Source organism: Microcaecilia unicolor, chromosome 10 (genome assembly GCF_901765095.1).
Source record: "Microcaecilia unicolor chromosome 10, aMicUni1.1, whole genome shotgun sequence".
Lineage (NCBI taxonomy): Eukaryota > Metazoa > Chordata > Amphibia > Gymnophiona > Siphonopidae > Microcaecilia > Microcaecilia unicolor.
Genome location: NC_044040.1, coordinates 59514865 through 59531077, shown reverse-complemented (window position 1 = coordinate 59531077; position 16213 = coordinate 59514865).

Here is a 16213-nt window from a genome sequence, read left to right as displayed (position 1 = left end):
TAGACATTCCTGAGGACCCCTCCCCACCTGCAGCTCCTTATGAGGGCTCTCCCTCCCCACCTGCAGCGCCATCGCCTGGCCCACCTCCATCCCCTGGGCCAGCTTCTGTGTCCCCTGGCCCACCTCCATCCCCTGGGCCATCTTCCGTGTCCCCTGGCCCACCTCCAGCCTTTGGCCCGGCTACGGTAGTGCGCCTCCTGCAGCAGCTGGTAGATGGCCAGCACCAACTTATAGTTGGCCAGCAGCAACTTCTAGTTGGCCAGCAACAGCTGCTGCAGGAGGTGACAGCCCTACGGCAGGGCAATGAGCAGCTCCAGGGCCCACTAAGGGTACTGCTGGGGCTGCTCATTGCCCTGCTACAGAGGGCCTTACTAAGAGGGCGTGGCCGCCCTTAATTTAAATAGGGGGGGCCTGTTGGGGTTGTGTGTGTGGGGGGAGGGAAATGTTGGGGTTGTGTGTGTGGGGGGAGGGAGGGAATTGTTGGGGTTGTGTGTGTGGGGGGAGGGAAATGTTGGGGGTTCTGTGGGGGGTGGGGGAGGGAATTGTTGGGGTGTGTGGGGAGTTGTGGGGGGAGGAGGGCATTGTTGGGGTTATTTTGTAGGGGTGGGGGTGGGGGGGGGGAAATAAATGTTTGTTATAATATAACTATCAGGGTGTGTGTGTGTGTGTTTGTCTCCCTTGTGCATTACATATCACCAAATGGTGCTGTTGAGTTGAGAGGAAGGAGGCAGCAATATGCATAGCATTAAATGTGCTGTGTGAATGAGAAGGTGATGTATGTCTGAGAATGTTGGCCAGACAGAACGCCACCTGTTCATTCCAACCTGCATGGCTATATATGTGCAGGGGGTTGGGCCGGGGAGGCTGGCTGGATATTTGTGTTCATGAATAAAAATGGCCAGCCAGCATCTCTCTCTCCCTTCCTCCCTCCCCTCCACCATACTGACCCACAATACAGAGTGCCATCAATAAGAGATGAATATTGTACCACGTGTGATCTGCCAGGTACGCACTTCCACATAACTCCAGGTACCACATACACAGTGTTTGCTGTCTGATGGACACATATCCTTACCCACAAGCCACATTGGTGGGGTGGGGGGGGGGGGGGCCCAAGAAGGACCTACAAACAGCTGGCTCATATTTTCACATTGAATACATCAGCTATGGTATATAATGCTGAGGAGCAAAAGGGAAACAATGGGAAACCCAATAGATGGATGGTTACTTCATCACAGTTGCAATGTAATACTTGTGTTAGGGAAGGGCACAAATAAAAATGGTGCTCATTATTTGCAGGTGTGATCACACTTTCTCCAGTAGTTGATCAAGGTGTGTTACATTCAAGTATTCTGGGTTTGTGTCAAACTTTGTCCCTGAAGTGACTTGCCTTAGGTGGGATTTGAACCAGCAACCTTATGATTATAAGGCTGGTGCTCTAACCACTAGGCCACAGCAGCCACTAGGCTTTAGCCACCACCAGTTACTTTGGGTTGGTACCTGTACACACACCCCTCTCCCTCACCACCACGTCATAGACCTCAGTGGCACTACCTGTAGCCACCTCGATCATTTTGTCCAGGCTACCGATTAAAAACAATGTAATGTGCATGTTCCCTACCCTACTACCTATGGAGCAATTTAGGAAGGTGTTCCATAATGTGCTATACACATCCATTGCATTAATCATTCTCCCCTCCCCCGCCTATGGACCTTGAGAATGGGTGGCCACTTCATAAATGGGGACTGGGGTACACCACATAAACAAGGAAGATGGAACCTACCGGGAACCAATACAGCACCTCCAACAGCTGGCCCACACCACTGAGGACCTGCCAACCCCACAGTACAGTGCACAGGAACCTGGTGAAAACAGAGCTACCTAACATCTGACTCCAGACTACATACATACAGTGAATGCACACTCCTTGACTATGAGCACAAAGAGAAGAGGTGGCAGACAAATGAGAGCTTACCATGAACGTCTGTTTCAAGACTGTGTAGTGCGCCTTTTATCTTCTGGAACATTAGCTGCACATCTCCCTGATTGAAATGACCGTTACCGAGGGGTGCATGATTTGGGGTGAGTGTAGCAAATTCGTGGCCCCCACACACTGCCTGCTACAACCAGGCAGAGAGAATGGGAGAAAGGAAGGGAGCATCAGGCGATGTGGAAGAGAGGAAACGGAAGGCGTGGTGGCTGAGGGCCAACAATAATTCCCCCCCCCCCCCCTAAATACACAGGTGTACCCAAGCATGCTAAGTGAGGGTAAAACCCTGTAAATGATTATTACGAACAACCGGCAAGGTCTCAGTGCAGGAAATGGCAGGTAAAATGGCAATGAAGAAAGGGAAGGCAGGTGGAGACGCCCATACTTTACTACTCATAATCGAAACCATGTGTTCCTAATCGCTATCTGAGCTGGGCACGCTTAGGAATTATGTGTATAATGGAAAAAGAAACGCCCATATCAGAATCGCCTATTCCCCCGTCTCAATGGGCGTTCTTGGCGCCCATATAAACGCCCACTCCGTATTTTCGAAAATCCCATTGGTACAATGCCACCACGCATGCCGCCGACCCGGAAGGGTAATTTTCTCGAGGCAGAGGTGGAGCTCCTGGTGCAAGAAATTGTACAGCGGCACCGGAGTCTGTTTGCTCCCACAGGGCAGAGGCTGGCAGCAACAGTAAAGCAGCGGGAATGGGAGGCAGTACGGGACAGCCTGAATGCTGTCTTCCATGCTGGGAGAGACGTGGAGGACTGCAAGAGGAAGTGGCGGAAGCTGAGGAGGGATGTTCGGAGGAAGGCGGGGGCCAATCCCCCAGGCAATGACACTGCCAACCTTACACCCATGGAGCTGATGGTGTACTCCCTCCTACCCCAGGAGGGCATCCACGGGATTGGCTCCATGGACACCTCGGGCCAGGCTGAGGACTCAGGTAGGTGTTTCATTATGCAGTTGGGGTATCTGTTGTGCTGCAGTACACTTGTGTTATAGAAGTTGGGGTCAGGGGGAGGGAGGTGAGGAGTGGGGGGCAGGAGGAGGGAGGGAGATAGGTGGGGGGGGGGAGTATCTCTGGCTGTCTTTATGTATATTAACAGGCCACCTTTATGATGCTGTTTTGACCTGGTAACCCCTACTCACTAGCTCTCTACCCTTACTCCCTATCCCTACCATTGTCATTGGGTTTCCTCTTACTTGTCCTGTGTGCCCATATTTATAGAATTAATTGTAAGCTCTATTTGAGTAGTGGTAGTGGTCATGTGTGTTATAGGAGCAAGCAGACAGGGTGGGTGCTGTGTGTGTGTGTGAGCACCCCCAATATTGAGGAAAGATCATGTAGCTGTGCAGAGAGGAGTGTTGGTCACTGGGCTTAGCACCCCCAATACTACTTTCCAGTTGGCTCCTATGGGTGTGTGTAGGTTACTACTGTGGCAGAACTCTGGGGGCCGTCCTTCCCTACTACTCCCTCCTATTTTCCCATTACCAAACTGTGCCTAGTTCCTCCTGTGACCTCTGTGCTCTACTGAGTGTGGGCCACATGCATTCAACTGAAGGAGCCTGTAATGGGGGTCATAAAGCAGTTCTATGCAGTTTAGCAAGTCAGTAGTAACACAACACATGCTGCAATGTTGTTCAATTTAACAATTATACAACTAACAGCTTGTGCACAACGTTGTGAGTGGTGTCCTTCTCTTGGCTGCTCATCCACCACCTCTACCCAGCTGCCTGCGGGCCTCTCTCTTTCGTACCCGTGTCAATTCCATTCCTCCTCACCATCTCTTTGCTGGGTCATCAGGTTGGGGGACATACCAATGTATATGAATGCTGAAAGACAAAAGTGGGTTATTTGCACCAACACTATTCCTCACTCTTGTGCTATACAGGTGAAGACTCAGAGGAGGCTGGCCCTAGTGGCCTGCAAGGCCAACGCCCTACACCATCCGTCCAGCCTCAACCTCCACAGCCTGCAGCACCAGCAGTCCAGCCTCCACCACCTGCACCAGCTGTGCATCCTCCGCATCCACCACCACCTGCACCAGCTGTCCAGCCTCTACCACCACCAGCTGTCCAGCCTCTGCCACCACCACCACCACCTGCACCAGCTGTCCAGCCTCTGCCACCACCTGCACCAGCTGTCCAGCCTCTGCCACCACCACCACCACCTGCACCAGCAGAGGCCGCACCTCCAGCACCGGAGGACTTTGTTGAGGAGGAGGAGGGCCCAGCTCCCCGCCAGAGGCCATCCAGCCAAAGGAGGCAACTCCTGCGGCTGGCCACGGAGCTACTCCGCCACAACGTGCGCTTGGAGGAGTACCGCCAGCAGAAACTGGAGCTGCAGCGCCAAGCACTGGAGGCACAGCAGCGAGCACACCAGGAACTCCTCCAGGCGCACCGTGAAGGCCACCAGGAGGTGCTCCAGCAACTGAGACGGCTGGAGCAGAGCATCCAACACCTGCGCCCTCAGGGCACCGCGCCTACTCCAGCCCCCGTGCTGCTGGAGCAGCCCCTGCCATCAACATCCTCCTCCACTGACCACCAGCAACCACCAGCTAAGAGGTGGGCATTGCGCTCCTCAGCCTCTGCACCCACTCCTGCAGCACCCGCGAATTCTGCTCCCATTCTGGGTCCTGTGGCCAGACCACTAGAAGCAAGAAGGTGGCCCGATTTCCACGGTGCAGCCGAAGCCGCAGGCTGCCGTGGGGATAGGGAGGAGGACACTGGGAGCAGCAGCTCAGAAGAGACTTCCCATGCAGCACCAGCTGCAAAGGAAGGGCGTGGGAGGGGTAGGAGGGGACGGGGGAAGGGAAGGGGAAAATGATGGGACATGCTGTAGGGTGAGGGTTGGTGGGAGGGGGGTGGGTGTGGGAGGGGGGTGGTGGTGGTGGTGGTGGTGGGGTTGACCAAACACATATGCACTGTATGTAAAAAATAAATGTTCACTTACATTCACCTAAAACTTGTTTCAATGAGTCTTTGTCTTGCTCTTACGCCAAGCTGGTAGGCATTGAGCTCTGCTCTGTGGGCTGGGGGTGGAAGGGGCTCCTCTTCCAGCTCATCTGGGGCCTCTTCTGGTGGTGGCTGTGGCTCCTCTGGGAGAGGCTGTCCTCTGCGCTGGGCCAAATTGTGTAACATACAGCACGCCACAAAGATCTTGGCCACCTTTTCTGGACTGTAGAGCAGCTCTCCTCCAGACCGGTCCAGACAGCGGAAGCGGTTTTTCAATAAACCAAAGGTGCGCTCAATGATCCCCCGGGTGCTGCGATGTTTCCTGTTGTAGGTTTCTTCTGCCCCTGGTTGTGGGTGGATCAGGGGGGTCATGAGCCATGTCCTCTGCGGGTAGCCTCGGTCACCTTTGCAGAAAAGCAGAATGAGATAGATGAGTGTGTATCGCTTGGAGCAGGTACAGGGGGGGCGGGGGGATTTGGATAGTGGGTTGTGGTGGAGGAAGCCAGGGCGGAGGGTTGCCCAGTGGAGGAGGTCTAGTATGGGTGGTACATGCATGTTGCACTTACCTAGTAGCCATCCACCAATGAACTCCCCTCGCTCGAACCTGCGGAAGATGCCCGAGTGCTGTAGGATGTAGGCATCGTGGCTGGAGCCGGGGTACCTGGCACACACGTCTAATATCTCCCCCTGGGCATCACATACAACTTGCATGTTCATAGAATGAAATGCCTTCCTATTTCTGTAGGTGGCTTCGTGTGCCCGGGGGGGTCTGAGGGCTACGTGTGTGCAGTCTATCACACCGATGACCGAGGGGAATCTAGCAACAGCATAGAAGGCGGCCATGTTGTTGTGCAGGGCCTGGGGGGTGGTGGGGAAAGTGATGTAGTGTGAGGTGTGAGTTATGAAGGCATCCAGGAACTGGGTGAGACAGTGTGAAATAGAAGCCTGGGTGAGGCCTGTGTTAGCAGCTAATACGGATTGAAAACTGCCAGTGGCCAGGACAGAGAGAGCGGAAGTGATTTTGAGGTGGGCAGGGATGGGGTTATTCCTACGTGTCTGGGGCTGAAGGAGGGGTGTCAGCTGCTCACACAGCTGACGAATGGTGGCCCTATCAAACCTGAACCTTGTTAGACACTGCTGGTCAGTGAGTTGTAGGAAGGTGGTGCGGGGCCTAAACACTCGGGGCCGTGAATACCTCCTGCGATGGGTGGCCTCTTCGTGTAGCATGCATGCCACAAGTGCATTAAGTGCATCCATATCCCCACCACCAGTGCAAGTATTAGGACTAGTAGTCAAACAAACAGCAACACACACAGATCTGTCACTTCCAGCCACCACGCCCTCTGGCCACTCACTCGCCAAACAGTACAGGCACACAGAGACAAACGGAGGTCATGGAATAGAGTATACACGTGGGAAGAGTGAATGGGGAGGGATAGGGGGAGGGGAAGGGGGCGATGGAGCAAAGGAGTAGGAGTAAGGAACGGTGAAAGGGTATGACACAAAAAGAGGCAGGGCACACAGACGACGGTCACAGGTACTCAACACGCTCGGCTTTCTCTCTGCAACCACCACTTCCGCTCTTCCACCAACAATATCGCCACTCTCCAACTACACACAATCGCTAATGGGTCTCAAGACGCTTTCCCCCTTGCTCTGGTCGCTTTTATTTCGGGTCCATCATATTACGCCCATCTTCCCGCTCAACCAGAGCCATTTCGCTATTCGTTATACGTTGTACCCGTCCACGTCGTATCACCGCCTCTAACACGCCCCCGACACGCCTCTTATTTGGGCGTTTTTACGTCCACGTACGAGCGACACGGACGCACTGAAACATTGCTTTCGATTATATGGATTTACTCGTTTTTGTGAGATTAACGTCCATCTCCCGATTTAGGTCGGCTCTTGGGCGTTTTTTTCGTTCGATTATAAGCAGGTTAACCTCTTAAGATGGTTGAAACTGGAGTGTGGCAAAGCCTGTCTGAATTAATTGTTCCAGTTCAGGAGCTTCTGACAGGATGAGCTGCCAACTGTGGGAGATGAATGGAGGTGACTACTACAGTTGATGTATGTTGAACCAGTAAAAAAGAGTGATTTATTTTCAAGGTTGGTAGAGAAGAGAGAGGCTCATAACCTCGTCTAGTCATGCTGGAGCTAAGATGGAGATTTTTCGCTGTAAGAGGAGAAGTAGAGAGTATTAGGGCTCTGGATCTGACCAATAGGGTTAGAGGTTACACCTGACTGAGGTATGAGCAAAGCAGTCCTCAAGGGAACTAGAGAGAAGAGGTTACATGCAACATTTAATCTATGAGTGGTTAATCCTCAAAAGATTGTGAAACATTAGGTGCTGGGATGATTTGCGCTGTGCAAATTCTATATCAGCAATTACATGCATAATTGCCATTATAGAATACTAGCATAAGTCTTAGGATATGAGTCTAACTTTACACTAACTCAAAGGCTGGTGTAAATGTAACTGATACTAGCATAAATCCTAGGTTACGAGCCTAACTTTAGACATCAGCACTTAAAGTAACATGAAGGCTGGTGTTGATACTAGCATAAGTCCTAGGTTATGAGCCTAACATTAGACATGAGCACTTACACTAACTCAAAGTCTGGTGTAAATGTAATTGATAATATTCTATAATGCAGATGAGTAAATGCTAGGCAAGCTCCTGATCTATCCATGCCCCTCCCAGGTCCATATTCTCCTTGCAGTTTGCCAGCTATGGATTTTGTGTGCATAATTTGTAGAATCTCGACTGCTAATTAATGCCTTACTTGATGTCCATTAGTGTTGGTGTCTCTTTTCTGGGGGGGGGGGGGGGGGGGGGGGGGGGGGGGTTGGAGTGGAGGCTGTGGGTGGGTTTCTCCTACTGCATGTAGACCAGTATTATGTTGCAAGTGCCATTGTACACATTATAGCTTGGGATTTTTCTTTTTTTTTTTCTCACTTGTTTTGTAATTTGTGCAATTCTGTTTATGTTCAAAAATAATAAAACTTTCTTGAACTAAAAACAAAACCCACTAATATGATTTGATTTATGGCGTTGTATTATTATCATCTCCCTTTTTCTTGGTTGGGTCTCCTCCTTTTTCCTTTTTTAGTTTCTCGTGTGGGCTTCAGTACGTAATACCATGTAAAGTAATTGCCTAATATATGCAAATTACAGGTATGCTATTAAGTTAATTTCTTTAAGCTTTGAGAAGAGTACCATTCAGTTTTTTCCTGTGGCAAGCTTTTCTTGTGCAAATTTAAAAGCAATTTAAAAATGCAAAGTTTAATATTTAGAAATATGATTCCAATAGGATTGTTCTGGGAGGGTGCTATTGGGATGATCAAGAGTGTTGAGTTTAATTATTTTTTTTTTTATTTTGCTCACACCTTTTTCAGTAGTAGTTCAAGGTGAGGTACATTCAGGTATACTAGATATTTCCTTGTACTTGGAGAACTTACAATCTAATTATATACCTAAGGCAATGGAGGGTTAAGTGACTTGCCCAAGATCACAAGAAGCAGCAGTGGGATTTGAACTGGGCACCCCTGAATATCAAAGCTAGTGCTATAACCACTAGGCCACTCCGGGCCCTATGGGGTCTGAAAATTAGTTGATAGATGTGCAAGGTTGAAGGTATCCTCTGGGATACCTAATACCTTTGATGCAGCCCTATGCTGGCTGCGCTGGTATCTTTTTCATCCCCTCCCCACAGTACAAGACCCAAGATTCTGATCTACCCACCTCCTGATGCAAGATCCAGGAACTCAATCCTATCCACCACAAGTTTCAGGCTTCTGAATCCCAATCCTGATAAAAACACTGGTCTGCTTGTACTGCTTAAATAACTCTTTGAGCCCTTCACCCCTCCCCTCCCCCAGGAAAAACACCAACCCCCCCCCCCCCCCCCCCATATTTAAACATTGTGGTCAGTGTTAGATTTAAATGCTGGCCACTGCATTTTATACTCAGATATTCAGTGTTAGCCAATATCCAGATATCAGTGCTGAATATCTAGATATAGATTGGCCGCTGGAAATTACCCAGTACCACCAATATTCCGCACCAGTATTTGGATAACTATCTAGATAAGTTAGTTTAGGCTATTCTGCTGTCCTAAGTTACCTGTTTAGTTATCCAGGTACTGGCACTGAATATTGGTGGGATCCTGATAACTTCTGGCTTTACCTTGGCTCCGCCCCTGGATTACCCTTGCACCACCTAGATCAGTGTTTCCCAAGACCAGTCCTGGAGTACCCCTTGTTAGTCAGGTTTTCAGGATTCCACAATGAAAATGCATGAAAGAGATTTGCATATAATAGAGACAGTATATTCAAATGAAGTTCATGCATATTCATTGTGCATATCCTGAAAACTTGACTGGCAAGGGGTACTCCAGGACTGGACTTGGGAAACACAGACCTAGATAGTGCTAAGGCAGTCAGAGATGATTTTCAGGGAGAATCCGGATAATACAGCTGAAAGTCCGAGTATAGCCACGGAAAGTGGCACATTTCTGAATAGGAGCCACTCCTATTCAAATAACTGCCGCTGAATATTGGGGTCTAAATCCCAGTCTCATGTCACTGTAAAAATGGCATGGGGAGTTTTCATTTGAAAATCTACTTGAAACCCCAGGGGTACTTCAAAAATGCAGCCCTACGTGTTTTGTTCAGGTTTAGATTTGAAGGTTAGCCAGGCTAACCTTCAAACTTAGTGCAGTTTAATGCATAGGCCCCTTGACAGTAACACAAGATTGTTCTGAATAAGAAAATCATTTTTCCAAACCTAGCATTGCTGGCTTTTGATTTATGTTTTATAGGCTGATCTACAACAATGTGACAAATTTTCACTAAAAAAGTGCAAAAAGGGTGGAATCTCTGCATGCATTAATAAGGCAAGCTTCTTTTGCAAAAATAGTCCACAAAAATGGCAAATGTTGCATAGAGGTAACTACAGATAAAAGTTTACATAAATCTAACAATAAGAACCTGTTGAAATGCAAAATGATGCAAAGTATTTATTCATTTATTTCTTTAAAAAAACATATCCTCCATGATCCACAGTTTGATTTGATTTAATCATTTTATATACTGCTTTACACCATAGGCAACAAGGCGATTTACAATACAACATTTCACAAAGTTAAACATAAAAAATACCTAACCAGTTATAGATTAATAATACAAAATTTAAAATGTGCATAAAATATATCTAACTACAAATCAACTGTACATATTGTAACAGTTAACAGAAAGTAGTTATGCAAAGCATAGTTTTCAAGGCTTTACAAAACTGCAGGTAATTTTCAATATTCCTCGTTTCCTCTGGCAACTGATTCCACAGGTTAAGGTCAAAATAACAGAAGGCCTGCTTCATGGTGGTCACTGATCTGACCAGAGTGAGAGGAGGAAATTCTAAGATGTTTTTTTTTTGTGAGGAGCACAATTGCCTTGAAGGGACTTATCTATTAATAAGAACAGCAAGATATCCCAGTACCTTTAATCTAAAGGCTTTAAATACTAAGCACAAAATGTTAAAGTCTGTCCTGGCAGACACTGGTAACCAATGCAGATCAGCCAACACAGGTGTTATGTGGTCAAACGTCTTCACACCTGGCTGCAGTATTTTGTACTAGTTGTAGTCTCTTTAAATTCACTTGGGTCAAACCGTGGAAAAGCAAATCATATTAGTCCAATCTGCTGGTAATCAGTTCTCAGTGGGCCATGAGAAAACAAGCATAAAATATATAGACAAACAATAAAATATAATTAAAAACCATAACAACACTCCAATCCATCTTACAACAGTTGTTCAAATGTTTTCTGAAATAATAGTTTCTTGCTTGTCGTTTTTTTCAAAAAAGATAAACCTAATGGTAACATAGAGGGGCATTAAAAAAAAACAACCTCATGTCAACCCCCCCCCCCCCCTCCTGCTCATAACATAAAAAAAAGAAAAGAAAATGGCCATCTCACAGCCATAATCAAACAGGAAAAACATTTAGATGAATTTTTTTGTCACTGAAAATGTCCTCATGGAGTAGCAGGTACAATCCTAAACAAAGTACAGCCCTATCCTTATTTGATTTGATTAGAGAGGGCTTTGATAAGGGTTAGAGAGTTTTCCTGGTTACTTCAGATATCACAGCAGTCTTTGATACTCTTGATCATAATATCTTGATTCGGAGACTGGAATCTATTGGGGTGGGTGGCACTGTGTTAGGTTGGTTTGCTTCATTTGTACAAGGCAGATAATTTTGTGTCGTGCAAGCCTCAGGGAAGTCAGATTTTGTTTAAATTACCACAGGAGTACCTTAAGGTTCCTGTTTATCAGCTGTGTTGTTTAATATCTTCCTTTTACCTGTATTGCACAATGCTGCATGAGCTGGGCTTCCAATTTCGAATTTATGTAGATGACATTCCATTTTTAGACCCAATTGATGATATTCCTGAGAGAGGATTTGATAAACTATGAGGGGTATTAAATATGATTCAGAAATGGATGTTCGATAATCACTTAAAATTGAATGCTGTCATAACCCAAATTTTGTTTTTGGCTAATCAGTTGGATTCTAGTTTTCTGAAGGAGTTTGTTTTTGAGGGAGAATCTATCCTTATTCTTAACAAAATGTGCAACTTGTATGTGATAATGGATACCACTCTGTCAATGAAACATCATGTACTAAATGTGATTAGAAATGTATTTTGTAAACTGAAGACAGCATGATATTTGAGAAATCTATTGAGTCTGAACAACTTTTGTACAGTAGTACAGAGTGTGGTTGTTCCTAGCTTAGATTATTGCAATGGTTTGTTCCTGGGTATCAAGAAATGTCAGCTCATGGCGGCTGTAAGTCACCCAAAATGCTGTGGCAAGGGTTTTAGGGGATGTAGTTGCTTCAAGCACATTACACCTGTGTTCAATTGTTATGACCCGGTAGTAGTGAGCCCCTGTGCCCCGACTGAGCACAGCTGAGATAGAGTGATGCCGTACTCGGTCAGGCAGCCAGACAACCCCTAGCTTCACCTGGAAAGCGACCACCATTCACCGAGAGTTGAGCTCTCAGCTGCAGGTGGCCACCAGGACTTCTGGAACTGGCGGGGTTCCACAGCTGCTGACCAGGATGGTAGGAAACAGACACAGTCCAGCACCAGAACTCCAAATAGGCAAGAATAGTCAAAAATCAGTCCAGGGTCAAGGCAGGCAGCAAACAAGCGAAATCCAAGAAACTAGCCAAAGTCCGGTACACTGGAAATCAGGAACAGAAGATAGCTGGCGAACAGCACTCCGACAGCAACTCCTCAGAATAATTGAGGCCAAAGCAAAGAAGGCCTGGAGGCAGTGCTTTAAGTAGTGAAGCAATCAGAGCAAACCAAACTCAGGTGAATCCAACATGGCAGCCCCCATAGGAGATCCTCCCAAGACCAGATATGGAGTTCCTTCCTGTTCTTGTTTTGACAAGATGGCTGCCCCCTCCTGAGCTAGCCAAGATGGCTGCTGCTCTTGCTCCAAGCCGGATGACGGCTGCCAGACTTAGGAAACTGAAACAGGCCCTCCTAAGGCTGAACCTTGTCCCTTTTAGACGGAGCTGCGGAATGACTTAGCCGGGAGGAGCGTCGAATAGGTGAGGGACGTAACATCAATTGACTATATTGGCTGCATACAGAATATAGAATTTGATTTAAGATTCTATATCTGATTTTCAATGGGTTACATAATAGGATTTCTACTATTTTTAATGCCAAACTGTGTGTTTATCAGTCAAAGAGATTGTTACATTCCATGAATTCTGCTGTTCTAGATGTACTCAATTATCAGGATGTTAGGTTGGAATTTTTATATCGCAGGGACACAACTTTGGAATCAGCTTCCTTCGTGTATTAGAGAATTGCAGGAGATGAATGGGTTCAGGAAATTGTTTAAAACATTTATGTTTCATCAGGCATACAATGCAGACTGATGTTTACTGAGGCGGGGGGGGGGGTCTTTGTGGTGGGGATTTAGTTGTATTTACTTTATATATTAATTATAAACCGTATTTCTGTCTTGTTTAGGTTGAGTTTATGTTAATGGCTTAGTTGTTATGTATTAAATCTTCTTATGCCTCTGTTTGTTGTACTCCACCTAGAAGACTACAGATAGAATGGGATATAAATGTTTAAATAAAAAAACAAAGGCACAGAGAAGATAACCTGCATGTAGTAGCAGGTACAACTCTAAACAAAGGCTTGAAGGGGGTAACTGACACAGCTACCCAGCTACCTTATTGGGCACAAGAGATGAACCATGCTGGTCTTTATCTACTATCAAAGAAAAGTGACGAAAATGGTATGTGTTTTGTGTAGCAAGATGTATGAGGAGAGACTTGATGACCTAAACATGTATATCCTGGAGGAAAGGAGAACCAGGGGTGATATGATACAGACATTCAAATATTGGCCAGGTATTAATCCGCAAACTAAACTTTTCCAGAAATGGGAAGGTAGTAAACTAGAAGACATGAATTGAGATTGAAGGGAGGAAGGCTCAGGAACAGTGGCGATCCTAGGTCGGCTGCCACCCAGGGCGGATCGCTGCTGCGCACCCCCCCCAGGGTGCAGCGGCATCCGTCCCCCAGGGTGCAGCACAACATCCCCCCCGGCGCAATGACACCCCCCCCCCCCCCGGGTGCATTCTTGGCTGCTGCAGGGTGCAGAGAGCAGCCGCGCGTCTGTCGGCTCCACTGGCTCCCTGCTCCCTCTGCCCCGGAACAGGAAGTAACCTGTTCCAGGGCAGAGGGAGCAGGGAACCAGCGGAGCCGACAGGCACGCGGATGCTCTCTGCACCCTCCAGCAGCGTGCAACCGGGGCGGACCGCCCCGCCTTTGCTACGCAACTGCTCAGGAATAATGTCAGGAGGTATTTTTTCACTGAGAGGGTGGAGAATATTTGGAATGCCCTACTGCAGTAGGTAGTGGAGATGAAAACCATAACGGAATTTTAAAATGCATGGGATAAACATGTAGGAATCCTGTTCAGAAGGAATCGATCCAAAGAAGCTTAGCAGAGACTAGGTGGCAACACTGGTAATTGGGAAGCAAAGCCAGTATGGGGCGGACTTGTACAGTCTGTGCCTTGATCGTGGCTGAATAGATTTGGATGGGCTGGAATGGAGCTTATCAAGGGCTTTGATAACAACTTCAAACGTTTTTGAACAAGGACAGTGCCAGGCAGACCTCTAAGGTCTTTGCCCTGAAAATAGCATGGATAAATCAAGTTCAGGTATGCATATGTTGTATTACCTTGTTTCACCTCATACCTTATGTAATGAGTTTGTCTCTTTGGGCAGACTGGATCAACTGTACAGGCCTTTATCTGCCGTCATCTACTATGTTACTATCAGGCTCATTTTCGAAAGAGAAAAATGTCAGTATTTTCGAAACCTATTTTTAGACGTTTTTCTCTGAAGTCCACCAGAAGTGCATCCAAATCTCAAGGGGGAGTGCCAGGGATGTGTTCAGGGCGGAACTTGGGCATTCCTAAGACTTATAAGTTTTTCAAGCAAGCCAAACCACCACGAGGGTGGAGGTACACAAATTCCTACGAAAAGTAGAATCTGAGGAAAGGGGGAGTAGGCTCTTGAACAACACTAGTAGGCGACGTAGGTTAGGAACAATCTCTTTATTTAAATATACACTCGACTCAACACAGCTGTGTTTCGGCGCTACAGACGCCTTCTTCAGGAGTCTATGAAATAAAACCAAACAATGGTAATAAAACAAACATGCAAAACAAAAGTAAGATAAGTATAAAACATTAAATGTGTGATGAACATAAATTACATATAACATTTAAAATAAAAAAATTTAAAATAAAAAAAAAGTATTGCAGAAAAGCTAGAATATATATATATATATATATATATATATAAATACATACACGTAAAAATACATATACATATATAGTTTTCAAATATGTAATACTTAAATTATTAAAAAACATTAGATTATATATAACATACAATAAACATACTTTTGTTTTGCATGTTTGTTTTATTACCATTGTTTGGTTTTATTTCATAGACTCCTGAAGAAGGCGACTGTAGCGCCAAAACACGGCTGTGTTGAGTCGAGTGTATATTTAAATAAAGAGATTGTTCCAAACCTACATCGCCTACTAGTGTTGTTCAAGAGCCTACTCCTCCTACTCCCCCTTTCCTCAGATTATAAGTTTTTCAGCCATAATAGAACAAACCAAAAACATCCAGGATTAAAACTTATACGTTTTGAGCTAGACCTGTTTTTATTACGAATAAGGCACAAAAAGGTGTCCTAAATAACCAGATGACCACTGGAGGGAATCAGGAATGACCTCCCCTTATTCCCCCAGTGGTCACTAACCCCCTCCCACCCCCCACAAATGTGATGACAAACATTACTTACCAACCTCTATGCCAGCCTCATGTTATACTCAGGTCCATTAGAACAGCAGGCAGGTCCCTGGAGTAGTTTAGTGTTGGGTGCAGTGCACTGCAGACAGGTGGACACAGGCTCCTATCTCTCCCTACCTGTTACACTTGTGGAGGAAACTGTGAGCCCTCCAAAACTTACCAGAAACCCACTATACCCCATATAGATGCCCCCTTCACCCATAAGGACTATAGTAGTGGTGTACAGTTGGGGTTAGTGGGTTTTGGGAGGTTCAGCACGCAAGGTAAGGAAGCAATGGTGATATGTGTACCTGGGAGCATTTTATGAAGTCCACTGCAGTGCCCTCTAGGGTGCCCTATTGTTGTCCTGGGACATCAGGGGGACCAGTGTACTAAAAATGCTGGCTCCTCCTACATCCCAATGGCTTGATTCTGTGCGTTTTGCACTTGGACTTTTTTTTTTTTTAATGGACCAAAAATAACATCCAAATCACAAAACGTCCAAAAAACCAAACATCCATAGTGTTTTCGAAAAAAAGATAGACGTTTTTCTTTTTCAAAAATTACCTTCTTCCCTATTTGGATTTTGGATGTTTTTGGCAAAACGTCCAAAGTCGGACTTGGATGTCATATCGAAAATGCCCCTCCACGTTACTGCAAAATTCTAATGTCTTAAATCTATACAGTAGCAAAAATTGTTGTACTATAATGGAAGTATGTTAATGATTAAACTGTATGACTTTGATTTGAGCTGAAAGAAAGCAGTGGTGCACACACTTGTCTAACATTAGCAAAGGTAATAACAATAATGTCTAGTGTTTAATAAACCCTCTCAGATGACTAATGAT